The sequence below is a fragment of the Myotis brandtii genome, unplaced genomic scaffold (genome assembly GCF_000412655.1).
Source record: "Myotis brandtii unplaced genomic scaffold, ASM41265v1 scaffold357, whole genome shotgun sequence".
NCBI classification, from domain to species: Eukaryota; Metazoa; Chordata; class Mammalia; order Chiroptera; family Vespertilionidae; genus Myotis; species Myotis brandtii.
In genome coordinates, this window is record NW_005363729.1 from 257346 (window position 1) to 257904 (window position 559).

Consider the following 559-nt stretch of genomic DNA (forward strand, 5'->3'; position numbering starts at 1 on the left):
CATCCTCTCTGGGGCGGCCACGGAATAGCTCAGGCCACGGAGTGCCTGAGAGAGCTCCCACAATTCTCTCTGGGGCGGCCCCAGAGCAGCAGCTGCCAGTCTGGTCCCAAAAGCAAACTCTCAGAGGTCAACCTGCGCTACGTGGAGCCCCACGCAGTAAACCATGGATCTGAAACAAGGCGCGTTAGAGCCGCAGGCCAACCCGCGCTCTCCCCGCGGGCAGGGAAACCAGAGCAGGCAGCAAAGGGGGGGGTGGGGGGGGGACGGCACAGGAAGAAAACCTTAAATCATGTCTGTGCTCAGTGTCTCCGTGCCTCCTGCAACGGGGAACAGGCAGCCCCTAAGAGCAGTAACCGGTCACAGCCACACGCCGCGGCTTCTGGCTGACATCACATGGAGGATCCCATGTGACCCGACCACAGTCCTAGAGCGAGCATTAGCCCCATTTCACAGACGGGGAAACCGAGGCGCAGGAGAGGAAGGGCTGCCCTGTCATGTCACAGCGACAGGATGACCCCCAGGCCCTGTCACAGCGACAGGGTGACACCCCCACCCGGCC

General features: G+C 62.6%; 1 protein-coding gene across 1 annotated transcript in view; it reads right to left on the bottom strand.

The window, feature by feature from the left end:
- Positions 1–559, bottom strand: part of RXRA (retinoid X receptor, alpha) — a 15880-nt gene that overhangs the window by 5754 nt on the left and 9567 nt on the right. The window lies entirely within an intron of this gene.